Raw genomic sequence first — 6572 nt, forward strand, 5'->3', positions numbered from 1 at the left:
CATTTCCATGTGATAGTCCTCTATTTCATGGAATTTATGTAAAATTTCATGTCATCATGACACATGCAACTTCACCCATGTGTCTCCATCATACTAGTCCATGTCCAAAACCATTCACATCAACTTTCCAAATTGGTTTTCATATTTATTAACTGCCACCAACCAGTATGCAACGAGGTTATCTCCATGTCTTTCTCTAGTTATAATACTAGTTTGGTAAGACATATTGTCAACTAACATAACCATGATTTTCCTTGGATTTCCCTTTTCATTAAATTGTCATCATCTCCCATGGAATATTTGACATAATCGCCTATGGATGTGGGCTAGTCTAGTTGAAATATTGTCATCTAATGATCATAATATAATGGATATCCCCATTATATCAATTGAAATTTCCATCAATTCAAAAGTAGACCACCGATAGGATTTAATGATACCTTATGATGTAGCTATTCTTGTTGGATATTCATTTATGGAGTCCTTCCACACTCAAACCAAGGGAAATTGAGTAGCCAAATTTTTTGAATGGATCCAACACTTCCAACAATGGGTTCATGATATCATGCAAGAATATAATCCCAAGTACAAACATCAACATGACTAGCCACAAGTTCCATGGAAATTTTAAGATTAGTCACTAATATGTGGTTGAATTTACAAAAGGAGTGTTTCACATGCCCCCATCAAAAACGCAGGCCACCCCAATATGGACCTTACACCGTCACAAATGTTGCAAGCTATAGTGGATCAAATCATAAGCACCAAGATGAATAATACCTACCATTAGAACACACAACTCTACCAAGTTGTCAAAGCATGGCAAGTTCTTCATCAAGGCAAGTGGCTCCATAGGATCCAAATTTAGCAGAAGTTTTTTATGAGGGAATTTGATGCAACAGAGACCATTTCTTTCTAAAGGGGGAGGATTTATCCAGGTCGATATCAGTGATTCACCATGGTAAATAATTGTTTTGTTTTTAACTAGTGGAGTTTTAAAATCCCATGGTTTTGGTAAAGCATCGTATACACCCATGATATTTGCAAGGTAAAAGAAAAAAAAATATCACAATAAAGTGGTGAAAATTTAGTTGCGCAATAATTAATTAGTTTTTACAATGAATAATCATTCATTATCTTTTACCATTAGTGGTCTATGGTATTCACACATGATATTTTTTAACCCATTGTAGTTGAAAATAAAACAAATAATGAAATTTCATGACACAAAACTGCAAAGGAACTCCAAAGTACCATATATATGGGCCTTTCATTTGTAAAGGGACACATTATGCCCTTTCATGATGTAGAAATAAGAGATTTTTCCATTTAATAAAGAGTTGTATTTTACCATATTATTTCTTTCTTTATTTTATTTTCCATTTTATTGATACTTATAAAGAATTGGGTTATGTGCATATTATTTTTCCTTGTTTATTTATTTCTATGTATTGTAAGGATATTTAGTCTCATTCCTCTCACAACTCAGATCAAAGATGCTTACACTTTACTAGAAAGAATAAAATACCACCAAGGTGAAATAAGGAAACAAATATAACTTCCAAGCATCATGATCCATTATTTGATTTCAACCCATGACCTGTAGATTCCTAAAACACTAAATGTGATCACTTCATATGAAACAATGGCTAATGTACCTCATGATTTCTCACCTACCTTCATCAAAATAGAACATTTATCAAGTGGATGAGCTCATCAATGACTAGATGAGAGGAATTTAACAAGTTATTCTTTGAGGATCATGTGGGGCTACTAATTGGAAATCTAAATCTTAGAAGAAAATTTTCTCCTAGGGCTACCCTTGTATATACTTGGCAACATTGACTACTAAGTCATTTTTCAAATCCCTCACTTCTAATCAAGTCATGGAAAGTATTAAGACACATGCAATTAATAATTGTGGAATAATTCTCTAGGTGAGCATTAAAATGAAGTTTATTAATCATTACAAATTGGTTTATAAATATCAAGGTATGAAAAGTTATAGAAAGGTGGAAATTCAAACCTATTTTTATGTAATCCTAGGAAAGTTAATGCAATAATATTAGAAAGAAAGTGATCAAGGGATAATGTAGATGAATTCAAGGATATTTTGAAAGAGATGGATGATGGTATATCACCTAGATATGATGGATATCTGGGTAAATTTTTAAGGTAATGTGGAACTTTCTAGGAACTGGCCTTCTCTAGGTGTATAAAGAGGATGTTAAAACAAGTATACTTGTTAGTTGTATTAACAAAGATAAACAAGTTCATTCCTAATGTAGAAGATGTAAAACTTATCTCAAGATGGAGATGTATAAATATTAGGAATGTATTTTACAAAATTGTTAGAAAATAACTACCCTTACAATTGAAGTGGATTTGTCAAAAATAACAATGATATAGTTCATAGGGTTTATCAAAGGTTGATATATTGTACATAATATTATTTTTTTTTTGGAATTTATAGAATTCTCTCATAATTAGGACCTTGGGGCATTTTTCATGAAGATTTATTTTCACAAACCTATGACAAGGTAGAGTGGCTCTTCATCCTCTTCATATTAAAGGTGCTTAGATTTGGCTTTTCATTTATCAAATAAACCACTTGCCTTTCTCTTAACCATGTCAAATTTGAGGAAATGAGCCCCTTTCATTCCATATACCAAGGTTTATTCGGCTCCATCCCTTTATGTGATGGTTTTTTAAGCCCTTAACTACCTCATCCACAACAAAGCTTTATAAGGAATTATTCAAGGCACCTTGTTCTTGGTCTAGATGAAGGTCACCTTGTAAATGGAAAGTTTGCAAATGATTATTTCCTTAATATTCTTGAATAAAAATTATCCTTGGACAATATTGTGGATTGCTTTCAAATTTTCTACAAAGCATTGATATTAAAATTGTATTTGACCAAGACCTTATTCCATTGTCATAAGCAACAACAAACCTTAGGCTCATTGGTAGGCTAAGGGTGGACATGGCTACAACTTAGGAATATGTTCAAACTACTTTTACCTTCTAATCCTCCCAAAACAATTATGGGAAACATGGTGTTAAGTCTATGGAAAAAAATGACAAACTATTTTGAAACCTATGTAAATCAAGTTAAACTTTAAAATATATACCAATTTTCTTCTAGTCATGCATGTGTATTACTCGTCCCTTTAGACCATCTCTATATTAAATTTCAAAATTACTCATAAATTTCTCATGGGCTAAATTCAATTAGGATTTTTTATATGGTGAGTTGAGCCTTTATTGCACCTGCAAGGAGAAACAAGGTATGGGTAATCTAGCAACCTAAACACAAGTCGAAGAATTGTTAGCCAAGTGGATCATTATAATAGTGGAAAGCAAGGAAACCTAGAAATTAACTTTGCGAAATTTCATTACCTTATGTGCTCCCCACAGAAAAAAAGATATGGAGAAAACTTGCTCTCCAAATGTTATTGATCATCATAACTCCCATCCATGTAATAGGAACCTTTATTTCTAAAATAATCTAGAAGCCCTAAGAGGCCATAAATGCAAACTAATATAGAAAAGTGACTCACCTAGAACTTGACTATCCATTAATAATTACTAGCTGAGGTGGTTCCCAGTTGTTCTTCAAGATGGAGAACCATTGGTTGAAGGCCTTTGGTTTTAATCAATATGTTATTTAAAAATACAATTAAATTTTCTAGGGATATCTAGGATTCATGAGATAGATACCCTAAAATATATTCCAAGCTTACAATTGTAATAAGATTATTCTTGAAATGGTTCAAGAATTGATAATCAATAGCCTCTTTCTCAAACTCATCCTCCTAAGGCCTTGTGTGTGGTAGAAAACCTAGATATGGAACCACTTGAAGGGATTTATAAAGTACAATCCTTCACATGGATATAAGTGGTTGTTGAAGAAACCTATCTTGGATTCCAATTATTTTCCAAGCATAAGAAAAAGCATTAGATACACCAATTAAAATCCATATGGAAGTGGCACTTTGAGATTTAAAAAGTATTGTTTTCATATTACTTTATTAGGTTCTTAATCATAGCCTTATCTTATAATAATTTCATTAATCATAGTTATATTGGATTTATTGTTATTCCTTTCTCTACCTTCTTTGTCTCTTATATATATACTCAATAAGACTCATTTAAAGGATCATCTTATATTGGAAAATCGATATATTATAAAAGGAAATTCCCCCCTCAAACTTACTCTTTTGCATTCACTCTTTCACTTGACATGCACATGACGTTACTAAATTGGTTATTTTTTATGCTTATTTGGCTATTTGTTTCATAACATTGAGTATCATAATGAACAATCCTTGGTTTGGTTCCTTCACACGAGTTATTTTACCTTTTTTGGTACAACTCTTTTTTGGATCCTTTTAATTAAGTGAACATTTTAGGGTTGATAGAGGCTATAACTAAGTACATTCAATAGAAATTTTAGAACATGGTTGGCTCTATTTTTAGAGTTACAAGTTGTGCAAATTAAGAAAAAAAATTAGTCTTCAAACTGGGTTATGTAATTTTGGAAAAATTGTCATCTATGAATATTTCAAGTTCTAAATTAAATTTTACTAGTCACATAGAATATAGGACATACTAGGGTGGTTTATTCTAAATTCCATATATGTTATAGGAATATTGGTGAAGTCATCATTTATACAAGTCCACTCTCCTGAAATAGGGAGCCTATAGAGGAAATATAAGTGTACATCCTAAATAAATTTCATCAACATAGGATTTTATTTGGAAAAGTTGTAATAGGTTCAAGGTCAACTAAGAAAGGAAACCCTGCAAAACCATAAGCACATCATGTCTATATGTAATAAGCCAAATGTGACATTTGTAAAAGATTTTGAAGGATCATCCATGTCAAAATAAGAGGATGGAGAAGTGTAAAAAGTATCCAACTTGGAAGAGAAAATAACAATCATGAAAACTACAATGGAAATGCAGGTTGAAATAATAAATATGGTTAATAAAAAATCATTAGAAAATGTTAAAGATGATATCAAAGAGATGGAACAAGATATGGTAAGACAAGATAACCTCAAGGACATGAAAGAGGTCCATATCAAGGACCTAAAAACAATTATTATCCTAAATTATCCTTAATAAGAGGATAAGGAGAATAAATTTATTAAGTCCAAATCATATGTAGATAGAAATTTAATGCATTTGGAACCTAAATTCTTGATTGTGTCCCAGACACTAGATTATTCATCACTCCAATATCCATGCCATTGGGGTTTTAATTTGAAACCAATGAGCTATTTCATTCCAAATAATGGTATGAGTATTTTTTATGGTAATGATCTAATATTCCAAATGCAACAATTCTTTAATATACGCCAAGTACCAACCCTACAAAATGAAACTACTACATCCTTATATTTAAAACCTACTCAACTTTTTTAGTATTGATCTCTTTGTGACCTCAAAAAAGACTCTAATGTATCTTGGTTAATTTTTACAAATAAATTGATAGTACATTATAGGGATAGTATGAATAATACCTTCTTTATCCAATTCTTAGAGTGAAAAACAACATTTTAGAGAAAAATGGTTGGTTCTCCTCATGGGAACTTTGAAGGAGAGAATTTGGAAATATAATTTGTGTCTCTTAGACCTTAGATTCCTAGATAAGTCTTTTAATGTGGAAAAGATATTTGAAAGTGAAAGTATGTATACTAGAAGGGTTGTGTTGGACAGTTGGCATTGTCTGGATGGCTAGTGGCCTAGTGAAGGCAACCACAAGTGTGTTGGCATTAGTGTTAACATTCATGTTGGCATTGCCTAAATATTGGTAGGAGGAATAACTAACTGTTGGCAAGAGCCTTGTCATTGATGTCAACCAGACTAGCTCAGATTCTTGGCACAACAGACGTTGGCAGTGATGTCCCAAGAGGAATCTCATCGTAGCTACAGGATTCATGTAGAGAATCATCATAGTAGCAGACTTATAGGAGAAGCCATAAATGAGTGATTATAGTGATGGACTAGGAAGAAATCCATGGTAGTTACAAGCTTCATGCAGAGGATCACCTTAGTGGTTGTGATTTCAACTGTCCAGAGAATCAAGGTGCAGTACAGTGGCAAAGGGTTTTGATCCATCTTAGAGGTATTAGGTGGGCTCAAAGACTACATCGAACCCTCTCCATTAGAAATTGATTTGAAAAATATTTCCAACAATATGTGAAAGTCTAGGATTGGATTCCTGGTTCAATATTTATGTTCTGCCAATGATCAGGGACTTAAAGTCCTAAGAAGGTTGGAATAACAGAGATCAGAAGATTGTCACATCAATGTATCAGCGCATCGGTGATTGGAGGTCAGCATATTGGTGCATCAATAATCAGAGGCTTTCATATTGGTGCATCAGTGATCAGAGGTCGACACATTGGTGCATCGGCAATCGGAGGTGGTCGTATCGGTGCATCATGAGATCGGAACCCTGAAGATCGGCGTATCAGTGCATTGGAATGTTGGAGGTCAACATATCAATGATATTAGAACATTGAAGGTGCAATACATCAAAGCAGGTTGTATCGGAGGTTGGA

This window comes from Pinus tabuliformis, chromosome 8 (genome assembly GCF_031772625.1).
Source record: "Pinus tabuliformis cultivar Carrire ecotype Pingquan chromosome 8, CPIR1, whole genome shotgun sequence".
NCBI classification, from domain to species: Eukaryota; Viridiplantae; Streptophyta; class Pinopsida; order Pinales; family Pinaceae; genus Pinus; species Pinus tabuliformis.